Raw genomic sequence first — 19,137 nt, forward strand, 5'->3', positions numbered from 1 at the left:
ATGTTAATAAAGATAGAGCAACAAATGAAGCTTGCTGGGTAATAAATTCTGATTCTGAATTAGGTAGATACGCACAGTACCTATTATATTATCTGTTGTACGAATAAGAATTGAAAAAACCTAGATCTAACAATTGTACAGAGCTTCGTAGAAATAAAAGTTACAGATGATATTCTTAAAGTCCAAATAGATCACAGATGCACCATGTTAAGAAGGTAATTTATCTCTAACTCAGCAGTCACGAGTAAAACCACGCGTGACACCTAACTCGCAGAGACGCATTATAATAAAGGAAGCAATGACGTATTTAAGAGACATCTTTGTTTTTATTAAGAGCGATGATTGCATCTTCCCACAAAGTCACGTTTTGTTCACCGTTAGTGATAAGCGTTAGCTCTAAGCTGAGAACTCGATATCTTCGCAGATAGTGTTGAGAATGGAATGTTAAAACTACAATTTCATATTTTTATATGAAAATCTAGATTTTCGCCTAGATTTGTTAGTTTAGACTTAACGCCGTTGATGGCCATCGAATTAGATTTAATTAAATGGTAGACCCGGAGAAGGCAGTTGTCAGCAACTATTAATTATTATCAAACAAGATTTTTGCTACATAAGTCATTAATAAATAATTAATATTAATATATTCTCATCACTATCAAATTCAAACATAAACTTGGTGATTAAACTATGTAGAAATAGAAGGAAAATGTTAGAATAACTACCTATGTGTAGGTATGAGGTTTTGGGAGCCTTTTCGCGTGAAGAAGTCTTAAACAACTTTCAGGTTTCCTATAAAAGTATAGGAACAATGTTAACCTTATTAACCTAACCATAAATAGGCAAAGCTTTTACAATTCCACAAAGAAATATATAATGCAGTAATTGTGATTGATGAATGGCGCAGACGTCATACGTAGATATTGTTCCCACAGATGTGGAACAAAATAAGATAATTGCAAAACACATGTTGCAACCATTCTTTAATGTACTTTATGTGTTTCAGAGAATTTCAATATATTATACTATAGTTAGTACCTATGGTATAAACAAATGTATTGTAAATTCACATAGTAAGGTAGGTACTATTTGGTTATGAAATAGTGGTGTAGAGAAGAGTTTTCGGGAAAAAAGCTCGACTAAATGCTAATAAATAATCTGTGGTAATAGTTTTATTCCGATAGCTTTTTTATCTGTATATAACAGATGTATCTACGTAAATAATAAATATAAAAATCTTATAATGTTGAACGAAAGCAAGTACACTTACAATTGACTTTTTTTCCAATATAAAGCCCGTCAAACCAATCAAAGTCTGCTAAGTTAATATCCTTCACATTTCATTATTCTTTTCAGCATTGCTTCTAATGATATTTTGATAGCAGTGTTATTTTAACATTGAAAATAGTGACGGTGTCAAATTCATCTGACATTGTACCAAGCTGTTAAAATATCGGAAACACGAGACATGCCTCGTACAGCTGTGATTTTTTGTACAAAACATAACTGTATTTGTATTGAAACTTATCTTTTACACATGTCTTTATTATTAGCACTGTTAAATGTTGGGTTGCCCTAGAATTGAAAATAAGTATCGCGTGTAAATTAAATTAATAGAATATTACGCACCTGGCTTTGTTTTTTTTAAATATTTTTGATTTTAGACTAAACACGAATTGGTTCAGTAGGTGCACCAAAGAGCCAAACATATTCCTGCTTCTTCACTATACCCGAACAAATTCTTCATTTCAGTCCAAAATGGTACCAGACATTGTACTTCTAGGATGTTAGTAATCTAAAATAAATAAAATAATTGTCCAGACCATAACGTTTAAAGTTGTATTACATCAAAAGCGTCCAACCAATAGGGTGACGCTATTTTGACGTCATAATGTTCAATTATAATGGCGTCTGGAGTCAACTAATTTGTCGTTGCCGAGCCCTTCGGACATAACAATAAATTAAACAATTGATATGTCAATGACCCCGGTCGCGATACTATCAATAACCCCATAGCTGCATTGTAAAACTGTTAATCTTCATTCAAATTTGATTTTTATTACTCAATAAACATGTTCAACAGTGGCTGATGATGGCAATGGATGAAAATCTAAATATGTATATATAAGTTTTGTTTAACAGGATTTTTTTTTATAGATACATATTACATAACGACACGAATCTTAGGAAAATAAAAGGTCAATTCTTTTATTCAGGTAGAGTTTTTGGTAACTGGCATTTAAGCTGATTCTGATAAAAACTAGCTGACCTTATACCTGGAATTGATCCGAAAAGATTCCAAATTCCGCCTTGTCTCTATAATTAAATGATGTTACTATTTCGACCTACCTTTATACTGGCAATAGCTACTACAATAATTCCCCAATATGAGATAGAAGAAGATAAAAATTATGAGCTTAGAAGCATTTAGAAGGTACCTACTTTTACAATTGGATTAGATTCAATTCAGTCCAACGTGACGGTCGCTTTGCATACTTCGAAATGATTGAAGTGATGACAGCTAGCATTGTGATTGTCACGGTCTAAAAAGTGACCTTCTGTCACCCAAATCTCTAGTTAGCGCCTATACAGATTGTCTGTACACGACAATCGCACAGTGGGTCAGGTAAAGTTACCGTTACCGCTAATGTGGTCTCGCTTTCATTTGCGTTTTTTACTTTAAAATGACGTCATGTCGCGGTTAATTATTTGAACTCTCGGTTGAATTAATGAGTGTACTTTCTTTTTGGTATTGCGCTGTGTGAATTAATCTTGTGTCTCGTTAAGCCTGGTGGTTGATTCACTTATATGACACTAGCTTTCCGCTCGTGGCGTCGCTCGCTTTGTAACATCCTCGGAGCAGCTCTATCTATTAAAAACGTTTTAAAGATCTAAGAATACTATTTAAGTAGGTAGTCATTTACGGTCTCAGTTTAATCTTGTGTACAATATTGCAAAGTAAACACTGTTGAAAACTAAATTCTGTTTTATCTTCATTGGTAAAATTTGTATACGTAGTATATTATTATTAGTCTGTGGTAAAATCTTATTCAATGTTACCACAGACTAATAATAATATACTACGTATACAAATGTTACTATGTATAATGTATAATATATTGTTTGAATAATAGAATTGCTGTGTTCAGTATGTTTCAAACTATATAAAACACGTAAAGTGATCTCAATCATAACAGTATACCTACTATAGTAAATGCGAAAGTTTATCTGTCTGTTGTTTTCACTGACATCGCGTGACCACATTTAGCAGTACTAAGAAGACAATTAACATTTTATAAGATCTACTAGCTGTACCCCGTGGTTTTATCCACTTTGCTCCGCTCCTATTGGTCTTAGCGTGTTGATAAATATATGTCTGTGAATATAGCCTATATGTTGATCCGACCCTGTTAGTAATATTCAGGCAAAATTTGAAGTAAATTCATGCAGTACTTTTTGAGTTTAGCCCGGACATACATACATACAAAAATTTTAAAAACTATACTTTTGGCTTCGATATCGATAGACGCTTACCCTATTTTTTTAATCTTAAAAAAAATATTCAATGTACAGTTTTGACTTTCATTATGATTTTTTTATTTCATATGATTTTATTATACGTAGGTACATAATATGTAGGTAGATCAAAGAATTTACAATGTGCTAGTGTTGAGAATGAAAACGATCATTTACGATCGAGTTGGCAAAGCTATTCACAATTAAATTAGGCTATTAAATAAGGAAGTTAGTCAGACCGAAAGAAGGTTAAGTGGATAATAGGTGTTCGGTATTGTATAGTCGATAGTTTTTATGCCTTGACCGTGGATACAAGGTTGACAAATTCTATTGAGGCGGGTAATTTGAGCTAAGTTAATTAAATGTAGACTATAGTCTATAATTAATTAAATAATTTTGGTGCTAAAGTAGTTCACATAAGAAGTTCCTTGGCTATCTTAACATCTAAGTTAAAACGAAAATAGCAATGATAAAATTGATCAAAAATTAAAATGCTGAACGGGCCGCCATAAACACAGCATAAACTCGAAAACTGCGATAATTTCTTTTAAAAACTTTACTATCACCGCTCTCCAATAGCATTGAAATGAAAATGAAAAAATGAAATGAAATGACAAAATAGTAGTTTTGAATTTCAAATGAAATTCGAATAAAATAAAAATTTTATTAATCAAACTGCTTCACTTACAAAATTATTGTTATGTAATATTTTTATTACAATAGCTGTTTTATTACGCAATTTAATAGCCAGGCGTTTCTCAATCGAGTTATTAAAATTATTTTAAAATATTTAATAAGTATTATTTTTAAAAATAAATATACCTACTATTAATGGGATATTTTGATTATGATTAGAATTGATTTTAAAATAAGTTAATAGGAAAATAATTAATCATCTGTAATTTCGTATCTTCTCAAGATAATCTTTCAAATTTATTCTCACTTGATATTAAACAAACATTTTTTTTTAATTTTCACGTCACTTATAATTATTGGAAAGTCTAACACTTTCCAATAATTTTAAGTGAAGTGAAAATTAAAAAAAAAAACCTTCTAGTTAAATAAAGAAATTCGAATCACCTTTCGTGAGTCGTAAGATATCGGCCAAGAGTTCAAAAACCGCGATATATTTGTGTTTGGCGTCTGGTTAACGGGAAACCCGGATGCACACAGTGTACGTACTGTAAGCAAATTGGCCATATTGTTTTTATTTTTATTTAATAAGTTTGTAACAAATTTTATTTTTGTTCTAGCACCGCAAGCTCAATAATTGTAAATGGAAAATTTTAATACCTGTAAGTATCCAATATGACTTAGCTAATAGGAATGTAAATATGGCCACATAAATGGTCAATTAAAGAATAAATATAGATTCATGAAATCCAAAACTGTTTTAAAATTGAATATTTTTTAAAGTTGGTTATACAGTTGAATCGTTTTTGTGGAAAATCCTTGGAAAACTCTCCTGTTATTTATGTATAAATTACGAGTTAAATAAAGATCAAATAACTTTTTTGCATCATTTACCGTATAAACTGCAAGATTACCATCAATCATCATTTTTATAAGGACAAAAACTACAAATAATATCACGAGAATACACCTGAATTATCATATTTATAACATTGTAATATATTAGGCGATTATTCACCCTATTGTGCAATAGCTAAGCGGTTTATTAAGATCATTGAACTATCACAAGGCGCGACAGGTTACACTTATTCGTGTTTCTTGTATGCTATCTAAACGGGAAACTAGTCTGTTATTACTGTGATATAAACAAGACAATATCTTATAAACAGTTAAGAACATACTTTTTATTAAGTAGTAAATTGATCATTGAAAATATACTTTTGTTTCAATAAATTTTTGTCATTTTGCACTTAGGGTATTTTTTTATAATAATAGCTTATTTCGGTGTGCTCTAATTTTAATATCCACTTGGAACCACTGATTTTCAATGAAAGTTGTATTAAAGATAAACATAGAGATTTTATAAACTTTTACAGACGGACAGAGATCGTGTTGTTTTAACGATAAGATCCGCCCTCATTTTTAAACATTTAGGTTATGGCTGAAATGAGTAAAAAAATTTCACTGTGCACCGCGTTGAATGAGTAAGATTGTGTATAACAGAAAATTGGCACGGGTTCAAATACTGATTCACTGAATGACACAAATGTTTAGGAAATGTTTATTACACATCTATGGTGAGTGTTTTATGGTACTTGAATCGATGGGTAATAGATTAGATTTTTTATTTGAAACCAGATTTCCTCCATTCCCTTTTTAAAAATGTAGTTTATGTATGTGTGTATTTTTGAACCTAATAAATATTGTCTTTGTTATTATGCAGGAGAATGTTGCTCTTTTACTTTAATAACTCAGGCCCCGGAATCACAGACACAATAGAAAATCTTTTGTGTCGTGGACCGATCGGGCCGTTCGGGGCTCAATGGGTTAAAACTTAAAAGTACTGACCTGTTTTTGATAAAATACGATTTGCTTGTGTATGTAGACATTTTCATCCGTTATTTTCTAAGTGACCACATAACTTAGTCAAACACCAAAGCTTTTACCCAATTTCATGAAAATCGATAGAGCCATTGCGTATATACACATCAATATAGGCATTCCTAGAACAGTTTACATTGCTTGAACAATGCAGTTCGTAGAAAGTTGCATAAAAACGTCTTATATCAGATATGATGCGTGTCAGTAGCGTAATTAACCGGCTTTATTATAATTAATTTATTATTTTCTTATAATATGTGTAATAGATTTTTGTAACGCGATGGTGTTAATTCTATTTGTATGATATTTATTTTAAGACATTCATGGACAAGTTTTATGCTTTAGGATTTCACTTTTTTTCTGATTAAAATCTTAGTACCTAATATAGTACTTATGGTAAAGTCGTATAAAATATTATTTAATAAGATCAGATATTTATAGTAAAGAACGAACAACACCAAAATGTATAGGTATATATAAAAACATTAAATTGTACATAAGATTGTATGCACCTTTAAAATTATTCAATCTGCGAATTATACCTATAAGACAGAATATTTTCAATCTAGATTCTAGACTCCAGTAACTTTTGATAGGTAACCAAAACACTACACACCTAGAATACTATTTCTAAGCACTTTTCTGTGTTTAATTTGTATTCAAAACATCATCATGAATTACATTTATTGTAGCAACTTTCTAATGAATCTATTCTCAATGCAAGTAACAACTTGGTCATTGGTGTACTGAATTTTAATTGAATAATTTATTATGTAATTGTTTTTAGGTGCTCCTTTATGTTGAATACAAGAGAGGAATCTGGACGTCCAGAAAGGATGGGTTCAAGGAAGTATTTTCAATACTTTTGGTACTTCTAACGATGCATTTTCATTTACATCAAACGAACATAGAGCTAGAGGTAGAGCAAGAGCATTCTTTCGTGATCTTTTAGTGTAAACGAAAACTCGTATTCAGTGTTGTTCAGTATTAGAACATTGCATAGAATCTTTTCGAACGCACTAAGAACAACGAAAGCTCTACGCCTCTTTAAAGTGAATTTGACAAAGTGAGGTAAGAATGATCATTCGCTCTCTAAATGCACCGTAAGGTACTGCTAAATTGTTTCTAGTAAAAACAATAATTTGTAGCGATGGGACTGCTAATGATTTACTGAAGATAGTAATTATTATATTTACCCATTTGCTCATTAGCAATTTCAGGGAATAAATTAGTGACTACCACGTTTTACTTTTGAGTAATATAACATACATGAAACTCAGTTATATTTGGAAATGAAGGTTAAAGAAGAAGGGCAAAGTTATAAGTAATTAAAATTGTCAATGTAAAATTGCCTTTATTTTTATTCCTTTAATCTTTCAAATAGACAATATTTTTGGGATCTATAGAATTGATAAGGAACTTTTAATGAAGCTGAACAAAATGTTACCGCCTTAAAAAACACATAACGTGAACTAAAAACTCGAAGTTTTATAAGGAAATTGACCTTATTTTCATGTACTCAATACCCAAATGAATACAAACACGAGAAAACAGTAGGTGTTATATAAAGCATATGCAAATATGCGCGAATGAGTTCCGCATGGCTAATGTGAGACAACGATTATATCATATTGTTTTATTGGCATTTCATTAAAAATAGAGATGATAATATAAGCTTTTAAATTAAAATAATAAAAATAGGTGTTAATAACATTGTTCATAACTATTATAAACATAAGTAAATCGGGTCCTAGAGAAAATTTGAATGTTTAGGAGCCAAATCCAAATAAAAAGAATCATCAAAATCGGTTTACCCAGACGAAAAGTTCTGAGGCAACAACCCCCAAAAAATAGGTGAATTGAGAACTTCCACCTTTTCTGAAGTCGGTTGGAAAAAAAGATGGATCCCATTGTGTGTTTTTCTACAATTAATTTGAAAACTAAATTAATTAGAGAGATATAAAAATGTAAATAGAAATCATTGACTATAGATTATAATCATAAGGTTAATGATTCTCCTCACGATTTCATGCGTTTGTTATTATATTTTCCGTGTTTGTTATTAATAGGGGAATTAAAATTAATTTGCCTTTGTCTGTGTAATCGATAAATCTGCTAAAAAAACATTTCATATGCATTAAAAGTTTATATGAGAAAAAAAGATGTGATTTAATTTAATTTTTAGTTGTTTTAGCATTTACACGGCGCGGCCACGATACTGTAAAAGACGCGGGTTCAATTAACCCATCTCATGATCGATTTTTTTCTATGCATAACAAAAATTCTTAATTTTGTGTTTGATGTGTAATTCATAAATAAATTGTAATGCACCAATAATCTTAGTTCGATGGTCTTTGTGAACAGTCAAAACATTTAAGGTTATAATTAATTTAGAGATGGGCCGAATATTCGTTTTATATTCGGTATACTGTTAGGACCCGTGTATTATCATGATTTGAGTACAGTGCGGTGTAATGAGATAAGTATTTTAGAGAGGATGCTTGTAGGTATGTCTATGTGCTATATTTTAAAGTAGGTTGGTAGAAGATAATAACTTAATGCAAAATATAGGTATAAGCTAGCTGTTTCGAATATTCGGTTCGGTAAAAGTTTTACCGAATATTCGGCCGAATGTTCGAATTCGGTGAAACCCATGTTCGTTCCATCTCTAACAATTATACTATTAGGTATATACTTATATTATCTATAGTTATAATAAGTATTAACACAATACAAAGACACATTACGTGACAAAAAAGAAATGAGTTTAGTACCTACGTACAGTAGGTACACACAGACAATACCACGTAACATAATTACCGCTGGAACGTTTCTTACCTGTAACAAAAACAATGACATTATAGCGACTTTCATAATAAACCTCAGGAAATTGCCATATTCAAAAAAATATTAATAATCTGTGAGTAGGTCAGGACTTTACTTCTTTTTTTATACAATACAGAAATTAAAAATATATTAGGTATATCCAGAAGCTAGGTTCTATTTTACTATAAAGTAGACCAGAGTTATAAAATGTTTGGACCAAATTCCATTTTAGTATTTGGGCCCTTTTTTTTCAAACAATTTTCAAAATCAAGTGTAATTTGAAAAGTGATGCCGCGTGCCAAACCTATAGTCAATATCAATAAAAATATAAGTGGCTTGTGTCGAGAACGCGGGCAATTAAAATTTTACCGTGGGAAGGGATGTGAAATTAGTATATTACGTGAGAAATTAAATAATGGAGCATCGTGTTTCCGTTGTGGTTTGCTTGAGCCGTAACCCAGCAATGATATTATATATAGAAACAAGAGGTAGATACGTCATCAACGCACCAAAACTGATTCCGTGAATTGGTCCTATTTGGGACCAATGCAATCAGTCAGATTGTCACCGGTCCCAGTGAGCGCGTGTGCCGATAGGTACATTAAAGTTGTCGAAAATGCCTTCCTGTGTGTTCAGAAAGTGCACGTATTCGTGCAAAAAAATAAAGAAAGATAAAGGAATATCATATCACAGCAAAATATATTAAATTATTACAGTTTAAGAGTAAAAATAACAATTTACAATTCTTTATTAATGACACTTGCTTGACACTTGTATTGAAATAATGAAAGGGATAAAACATTGCTTCAATCACTAGTGTGACAAAGCTAGCGCACACTGTGTTCAAAGATTATCATGTAGATACGATTATTGAAAATAGAACGGTTATTTTATTAATTTCGATTTAGGTAAATACTTGATTAATTTTATATTTAAATCCACACAGTACATATAATTAACAAATATATCTATTTATTATATACAATGAAATCGTGATGGCAAAAATGTTTGTTTGCAAAAATGATGTTGAATATACGTACATACATTGAAGAAATTAGAAAAGATTATCGCTACTGACGAAAAAGGCTATTTGCTTTTCTGTAAATAGCTATTGAACATAAATTTTATTTGTGTTTTAGATAAAAAAGGCTTATACTTCATCCTTTCTTTTATTTCATCCTTTTTTTTCATCTAGGCACCACTATTATTATAATTATCCTACAAGTTGAAGTGATGACCTTGTACGGGTTTCGGGAACTGCCTTGAAACGAATAGCGTAAGATCGGTCCTTATGGAGTTCTATAAGGAGGACTATATGCAGTATGCTCAGCAGTGGGTGATTATCGGGTGAAATGATGATGACTTAAACGAACACCACAGCTAAATACTTAATACAGTTATATCTCCAAAAAAGTTTTTTATTTTTTTTTTCATTTTAATACGACATCATAATAATCATAAAATAGTAAATGAAATTGTCACATTTATTTACTTGTGCAGGAAACCTAACATCTATAACATTGAAACTTCTGTGTCGTTTATCTATGCCAATTACCATGGCAACTATTTGTTTATTTATATTTAATTGGTGAATTCTTATGACTTTTGCTTACACCTGCGCAGAAGTGACAAACTATCTTTGTCTTTTTTATTTATATCATGTTATTAGAGCCGTCTCTCTTAAACAGTCTGTCAATGTAATAAATTAAGTAAAATGAAAATTGTATTTGTGTGTGCCTGACACTGCATATGAAGCATTTTTTTTGATATATTGTGAGTATATAACGTATCTATACATAAAATATCATTGTAACCCAGTGTTTTTAAAAAGGTGTGGAGCTTGGACACTTTTTATTGCAAGTTCCCAAAAAAGCCGTTCTCAATTTATAAGGATTTTAGAAACTCAGTCTTTTTTAGGAACGTAAGATTTCATTTTATTTCCTGTGGTTACTCAGTCGATTGAAGTTCTTATTTCTATTTTTGATAGGGATCTTATCCTAATGGAAATAAATCAAATTACAATTTGACACGAAGATGTTAATATGTACGAAATATTCAAAATTATTTGGGTCAAAACATTGACATTAGTACTTAAAATCAAGTGTCCATAAACAATTAACATTGATTAAATGCCTAGTTTAAAGGTTACAGTAGATTGACCAATACAACCTGAATTATCTGTCTTTTGCTCTGTGCATTGCAACTGTAAAGGTCCCCCTTTGGTCTAAGTATGAAGCGAATGAGAATTTATCCTGCTTATTTTTTAAAACTATAATTGGTTGACTGAAATATCATAGAGAGGAAAATTTTATTGTTTTTCCATTTGTAATTAATGATATTATATTCTCGCGTAAACTTTAAATAATTTGGAAAATCCAAAAGTGCACGCCTCATAATTTTTTTTTAATAATTTTTTTTTAATAATTATTTATTAATTATTATTTTTGTTTATTTAATAACAATTAAACCACATCGAATCAGACCCTGAAAAATGAAAGGGTTCTATTCCTGAGCATAATCAAGCGCAAGAGAAAAAAAAAGACTCGATTAGTAAAGTATTTCGGTCGCTATCGTGTTAACAAGAAAAAGGATCCGCACATACAGACACACGGACGTCCAAGACAGAACTTTTTTAAACTGTTTTTTAACTAGTTTAAATAACAAAAATGACATCAAAAATATCATGAACGTTAAAAATAGTGTTTTTTCTTAATATGTGTGTGTATGTATTATCTTACAAGTGCAATGTATGATACATAAAGACATTTTAAGTTTGAAAAATCAGATGTTTTGCGCGAAGTGACAGTAGTACCCACCTCAACGCTTCGCTTATGAGGCGTGCAATTACCTTAGAATATTATTTCCACAGACAAATTTCACCCCCTAAATATATTACCTAAGTACTTTTGATTTATTATTGGTACTTGATTGGTACACTTTGACAGTGGTCACTTGTAACATGAACTTCAAAAATTTCCTCATATATTTTAAAAAATAGTTTAATTAAGTTCCTTCGTAATCAGACCGAAGTAAATACCTTTAACCGCTTCAGCATTTTAATTAGCCAGAAAATCTAGTACATATCAGATATTACGAAAGCTTTCCTACATTTTATGGTCTATTGAAGTCAGATCTGGCCCAGCGGGTCCCACTAAAGGTCATTTAACTTGCTCCATCTCTCTCTAATTCCATACTAGTGGTCAAACTATTCATTATAATCTTGCTTAACATGTAATATGGTGGAATGAGCTATGTTTGAAAATGTAATAGACAAATTTATAACACACAAAAATACCTACTTTTTGATTTGAACTATGTTATTTTAAGTATGGTTTTAACTTTAAGTATGATTTTAATTTTTAAGCATGGTTTGTTAAATGTTTCGAAAAAGTGTATGAAAAATTTATGTCACGATTTACCTTTATCTTAAAAACTCTTCCTATTTAGACGTGAAGCCACAGAAAACTTAAGAACCTACATATATAATACTACTACTACTTTCTCAAAAATTTACGAAACTTATGCATAAATTATCTTAAAATGATCACGTCTTGTTAAATGTTTGATTTTGCATGAAGATATTCCTTCACAAAAATTTGAATAAAAAAAAATATAGTTCGTTTCAATATTATAATATTTTTTTATCTGTGTTATGCTATATTTGACATCCTGGCAGGCCAGTTGTAAAAAATAAAAACTGAGGACCATCGTCAATAGACGATAGAGACTTTCGAAAAAGTTGATAGCCGACTGGCCAGTTATAAAACATTAAAAAATTAGGACCATAGTCAATAGACGATAAGAATTTCGAACTTTGTCCCATGGGAGCGACGGTAGCGTTATGGCTGGCTGGTTGCCGCTCCTTGAGGAACCAAGGAATTTGTCATGCATAGCTACACTTTACATATATTTTCCATCTATTTTGTGTCTATTTATTCTACTTCCGAAACAGGAACGTCGTTGTTTATAGGTAGTTAAGAATTATACAGAAATTTTTTCATTTAACATACTTACATTTCTAAATAAGAAAAATTTTTAAAAGTTCCGAAAAAAGGGGAAGTTAATCAACGTAGAATATTATCAACGTAGATTTATTTCTATAATACGCTAAGTAACTCTTCATTTACCGAAGTGGCAACTTCAAAGCTCTTCCAAATATATATAGAGAAATAAGCACTCATTTGATCTCGATTCCACGAAGCTGTAACCCAAGCTGAAGCCATTTAACTACCGGGACGAATTAGCTTGGAGTTATAAGCCGAGAATTCTGCATAAAAACTTGTGTGAGCGACATTGTCTGGGTTGCAAGTTGCAACGGATGTAATACGCAATCACGAACACAAAAATTAAAACTTTTTCGACTCGAAGGAGGTTTTTGCGTCAAAAAGTCACTGTAATGACACGTTTCGATTATATGCTGGTTTCAGTAGCATTTTTTGTAGTTCTTACAATTTTGTGTTGTGTTGAAAATGAAAATGTGTTTAAAATTTAAATCATCATTTTTACAGACTAAAACAACAAGTATTTTGATATGTACCTAGCTGTGTCAAAAAACTTGGTTCTGTTACTTGTGTTTTTAAGTTCATAAAAACGATATGAAAATAATATAAAAAAACACCAAATACACAAAATCTGAAATAAACTAATCGTTTTAAGACAGTAAAAAAACAACGTTAATAAAGTGAAGTGCTCGTATAAACAACCGACATTCCACATTCATTGATCTTCTCTAATTAGTTATTTCCTTTTGTCTGTCTGTTTTCTTTCAAACGCTCCCTGTATAGTTACAATTAACCTAAAAACTACTTTGACCCGAACGTATTTAAATAAATACTACATGGATGTAAGTATTTTAGTTATAAGCTAAGAATGTTTTTTCAGGCCTTTTTTATAGGTTATCTAGATTTGGTCTTGTTTTGTTCCATATTTATTCAGAATACATTTCCACCTAGGATTATTTCCTTCATTCAATATTAAAGAGCGATTTCAAACAAAATCAACTTTCTTAAAAGTTTCCTTAAATACGATTAGAACAAAATATTTATGTTTCCAATGATCAATCAATTAATCTATACAGCTTATTCTCATCAGTCATGATTAAAACTACGTTTAAACTTGCACTTGAAAGGCATTTAACTAAAAATAACTGTAAAACAGACAAAATATAAACATTCGGGCGTCAAGATCGAAATTAACTTCGCCTTATGCATTTCATTCATCCATCACTGGCAGCAGTATCCAACATCCACAGAACAATACCTTTACAGGATATTTTGACTTATTCCTTTAAACTTAAGGGTTATAAAGGCCTGAACATATATTCATCACTGGCAGCAATATCCAACTTCCAAGGAACATTACCTTTACAGGATATTTTGACTTATTCCTGTGAATTTAAGGGTTAGAAAGGCGTGAATATATTGTAGTATGGGTGTATATCTAAAGTTAGATTCGTAAGGGAACATTTAAGAATACTTAATTAAGAGTTACGACTGCTTTCGCTTTCAAAAGAATTATTGTTCAGATGTAGCACTCAATCTTTGTTTGGATTATAAATAAAATTGATTGTTTTATCTATTACTAGCGGTCCGCCCCGGCTTCGCCCGTGGTACATATGAAAAATAGATGTTGGCCGATTCTCAGACTTACCCGATATGCACAGAAAATTTCATGAGAATCGGTCCACCCGTTTCGGAGGAGTATGCAGACTAACATTGTGACACGAGAATTTTATATATGAGAAGATTATTTTATTAAGAGTCTTACGAAGGTACTGGCTGGTTTTATAGTACATAACTATAATAATATAGATATGTTATGATATTTATCATACCATATCTATTACTAGTAGAATCTAAGACCTGTGATTTATTTGAATCTTAGGCCATATACGTTCATAATAAATGAAATGCAATTGCACGCCTCATAAGCGAAGCGTTGAGGTGGGTACTACTGTCACTTCGCGCAAAACATCTGATTTTTCAAACTTAAAATGTCTTTATGTATCATACATTGCACTTGTAAGATAATACATACACACACATATTAAGAAAAAAACACTATTTTTAACATTCATGATATTTTTGATGTCATTTTTGTTATTTAAACTAGTTAAAAAACAGTTTAAAAAAGTTCTGTCTTGGACGTCCGTGTGTCTGTATGTGCGGAGGATTTTCTTTAATAAACATTTAGAAAACTCCCACGCAATTTTTGAGATGAACAAAAACTTACCTTCACACCTTCCGTGGGTGATATTAACGATTATAAATGTTTTTTTTCATATCACCTTGATTGCTTAACAAAAGTAAGATAAATTGTGTTTGCAATTATTCATTGATCTATTCGAATTCTTTTCAATATGTACCTACATACAAAATTACAATAATGCGTACCTAGGTATAAACTGAGATACAAACATAGAAAAAGAGCTATATTATATGTAAGTAAATATTACTAGTGTAAATGTAGATAGTGAGTGTTCCTGAAACGTTGCTGAAAACAACTTTATTTTTTTTATTATCTATTAAGATAATTTTATTTATTTCCAAATTAAAATCACGTTGTATCTAACTACAGACTTAAGCCTGAGAGCATGTCATCATCTTATATATAAAATTCTCGTGTCACAATGTTAGTCTGCATACTCCTCCGAAACGGGTGGACCGATTCTCATGAAATTTTCTGTGCATATCGGGTAAGTCTGAGAATCGGCCAACATCTATTTTTCATATGTACCACGGGCGAAGCCGGGGCGTACCGCTAGTAAGCATATAAAATTCTAATTAGGCATATGAACATGAAAAAAGCTCACATACAGACCATGCCTACATTGTACATGTTTCTATAGATATGTATAACTTTACATAGGTATCTAACTAATAACTATTAGTTACATTTAAATCATTATTTAGCGTGTATGTAATAAAATCAATCATGACATATTACCGATCTTATCACAAAATATAGCTGGTGACAGATAACTAACTGGCAGATAAGGAGTACGTAATGGTTAAGTAATCGAATAATATCGATAGTTCTTGGGAAATTGGGAAAGTGAACTATCGTCTATCAAGTATCAGCTGATAAGAATGTACTTCGAAATTCGTGAGAATATCGTGTGAAGTTAAATTAATGATAATATTAAATCAAAAACATATACATACGGCCAAATCAGACATATTTTTTTATGTATTTTTAGATTAATTGGGTAATATGTTTCCATGTTTAATACGGTTGCAGCTGTTTTATTTATAACATGGTATCGAAATTGAAACCTTTCAGCTATGACAAATTAATTTTAGTGAGAATTTATTCGTGCAAGCACAGAATAATAATAATATACTACGTATACAAGTGCAAGTTTACTTTTGGATTTTTTTATAAAAGGGAATATAATATATTCCCTTTTATAAAAAAATCCAAAAGTGTGTGTGTCTTGAGAATGATTTGATATTATCAAATCATTCTCAAGAGCACAGCGTGTACTCAATAAAGTACAACATTTCATTCAATAAAACTGCTTTAATTTATTTGGTGTATGATATTTCAAACTATGTTAACTGTTATTCTAAAATAAAAATAAGCTAATATCGATCACTAATGAATATAATAAATTGTACCGTTCTACATCCACGTTAGATGAAGAGCGATGGCCGATGGCCTAGATACGACGATCGTAAGTCTAGATAACATTCGTTTTTGTTGTTAATTCAATTTTAAATTCAAAGTTATTCCGTTCCTAAGACGTAAAGCAAAATCTTAATATGAATAAATCTTCGCATAAAGGTAAATGTTAGAAACTTTTAAATAAGACTAGCGGTCCGCCCCGGCTTCGCCCGTGGTACATGTTTACGTTTTCTCTACATAAGAACCATCCTCGTACTTCAAGGAATATAATAATAAAAGAATTATCGAAATCGGTTCAGCCGTTCTCGAGTTATGCGCTTACCAACACATTTTGCGATTCATTTTTATATATAAGAAGATGAAGTTGCTGTGTATGTAGTCCTTTTTAAAAAAAAACTTAAAAAAAAGCAATAGTTTATGAAACTTTTTAATAAGGAATACAGTCGATTTTAGTCCGTAAAACTCATTTTGAAAAAAATGACATAGGTAATATTTTACTACTGCTTATTATTCAAGTCAACTAGTTCTTACTTAATTTATTACTCGGAAAAAATGGAAAGTTAGTCTCAGCTTAGTGCCCCTATATAAAAAAAAACTATTTAAGTAACAAGATAATATATGAGTCCATAAAAACTTAAATATTTAAAACGCATGCATCGCAGTAAGTGAGGAATAACAATTACCTATATTTTCCGTTTTGTGATTACATTGTATACATTAGTTTCTTTAATTAGATGCTTAAACGAATTCACTTATTGCTTTTTATCATGAGCGAATCTAATTATTTTCACCATTTGAAGTATTATCAATATTTCAACGTTACCCGCGCTAAAATACAGATTATAATATCTAAATGTCAAACTGACAGCCAAAGTTTTATGATCTGTGATTCGATATTTCTATAATTTATGGATGTGTTTGTGACCGTGAGAATGTGGAGTAAATGGATTTTAGTTTTATTGTATTTTATTTGTTAATTTGCAAAAATAGGTCTTTTAAAATTATATTTTGCTTTCAAATACATATATCGATAAAAGTGTGCAGTTTGTTTCTGACATAGGTAATTTTTTTGTATTCGTACCTACCCAATTTTGTCATATCGGTCAGTAGCTTATAAAAAAATCATCTTCATCCATAAAGAATTGAGAATAAATCAACTTTTCATACAATATGTAGAACAACGGTGAAGACTACACATGCGTGAGTTATCTAGGTACCAATTTAATCTGTAAAGAATTCCGTTAACCGTTATTAATCATAATGGATAAAGATAATTGTCCATTTCATGCTCTTTCATCGTTTTCCTAATTACTAGACCATAATGAAATAACGTATTTAATAAAGAAAAACAATTTTGCTACATACGAGCGCTTTTATTAGTGTAATTTAGCTAATTGTATCGAAGCAAGAAGTGGGTTACCTACTTTTTATGAGACTTTTTTTGAATTCTTTCGGGTCCAGATCTTCCGATTCATTGATCTGAATGTAATATATATAATATTATTATAATACATAATATTAAAGTTGTTGGTAAAATAAGGTTGTTGGCTAGTCATTTGTAGATTAGTTTAACTGTTCTCAATTTTAGATTTAAAAAGCATATTAAACCGGATACAAAATAGAGTTTCCAATTCGGCACGTAAAAAAATATGTAAATTAATAGGATTGCAAAATATTTACATATGTATAACATTTTAAAGCTACGTAACAATTCTGCAAACTTTTACGTGTGTGTGTTTGTGTATGATATGTGTGTGTAATCTGTGTATATTTGACTGGAGGTACCTATTGTATGTAGTATATACAATAAGTACCTCCAGTACATACATACTATATACTAACTAAATTAGCCTTGTTCACATATTTTTTGTAAGTTTTGTAACATCGACATTTGATTCGTGTGATGTTTACTAACTAGATAGTTTTTAAATACCACGATTTCGACATATTTTACTAAACCAAACATTATTTATAAGTATTTTTCCTTCAATGCATTTGATATTTTGTTTTTACACATACTTAACACATTATTTGGCTGTATAATTAAGCGGTATTTAATGTTTTAACATCGTAATATGGGTAAATAGAAGGTCATATATGTATTTAACAAGTGTTGTAACGTGACCGTGGGTTTTTAATGTGTAATAAGAATAACGGAAATGCATAATGAGAGGTTATAAAAATGGCGCGAAGATTAAATGTCAGTTTAGCAAATAGACAAAAATAGGGACTGCATATTTTGTGCTGATGCAGACGTACGTAATTTTTTATGGAATAGTTTGTGAAATAATTCCAATATGTTGGTTACGTGTAAACATTGAATTTGTTGAAATTGGGTTAATTGATTGTGACGATTCAAAAATAACTATTAAATGGGGATCTCTAGAGTCTAGATATATACTTGGACATATTTTATATTTAATTGATTTGGTAATTGAAAAAGACTGTAAATATCTACCAATTAATCCTTAATTTCCTTATTAAGTCCAGAAATAAGAAATATACATAAGTAATCAACTAATCCCCAAGTAATACAATTTTGAACATTTCACAAACTTTTTTACGGAAACAAACATTAATAGTTTTTCAAAGGATGTTTGAAAACCAGTTTACATGCCCAATAGATTCTTGTGCTTAGGTATCATCTACAAATCT

At 30.5% G+C, this 19,137-nt stretch overlaps 1 protein-coding gene and 1 long non-coding RNA gene across 4 annotated transcripts in view; one reads left to right on the forward strand and one right to left on the reverse strand.

The window, feature by feature from the left end:
• Nucleotides 1-19,137, forward strand: part of LOC149482663 (uncharacterized) — a 382,500-nt gene that overhangs the window by 35,692 nt on the left and 327,671 nt on the right. The window lies entirely within an intron of this gene.
• Nucleotides 1-19,137, reverse strand: part of LOC149482664 (uncharacterized) — a 94,876-nt gene that overhangs the window by 35,263 nt on the left and 40,476 nt on the right. The window lies entirely within an intron of this gene.

This window comes from Colias philodice, chromosome 14, assembly GCF_061535455.1.
Source record: "Colias philodice isolate Cphi_HAF_F1 chromosome 14, ilColPhil1 Martin Lab GWU primary, whole genome shotgun sequence".
NCBI classification, from domain to species: domain Eukaryota; kingdom Metazoa; phylum Arthropoda; class Insecta; order Lepidoptera; family Pieridae; genus Colias; species Colias philodice.